The sequence below is a fragment of the Trachypithecus francoisi genome, unplaced genomic scaffold (genome assembly GCF_009764315.1).
Source record: "Trachypithecus francoisi isolate TF-2019V2 unplaced genomic scaffold, Tfra_2.0 Lachesis_group20, whole genome shotgun sequence".
NCBI classification, from domain to species: Eukaryota; Metazoa; Chordata; class Mammalia; order Primates; family Cercopithecidae; genus Trachypithecus; species Trachypithecus francoisi.
Window position 1 is genome coordinate 34,890,318 of NW_022681466.1, and position 413 is coordinate 34,890,730.

Sequence of the window (413 nt, forward strand, 5' to 3'; positions counted from 1 at the left end):
TGCGCAGGAGAAAGGCCTGCAGGCCTAGCGCTAAACAATAAGTGGTTGTTACGAGTTATGTATTTATGTGGCATCCACTGCACGCCTCCGAGATCCTGGGCGTTTTGAGGTTAAAAATGTTCAGGCTTCGAGAACCAACCCCTGGAGGAGTGTTAGGGTTTCCGGGCTCGGGTGTCCGCGAGCTTGACACTTGACCCAGTTGTGTCTGTCTGGGCGGTGACGTTTGGTCTGAGCTGAGCTTTCCTCACAATCGTGAAGTTGGTCTGTGAGGATCGGCCCTCGCCAGACAGATGAGAAGCTAGAGGTGCAGAGAGTCTGCGTGGGGTGGAAGTAGAAGTTAGAGTTGAAAAACCTGTCTTGTGTGGGGTATAGAGGACCCTACTGCCCTCAAAATAATTAGGTTAATCTTAAAC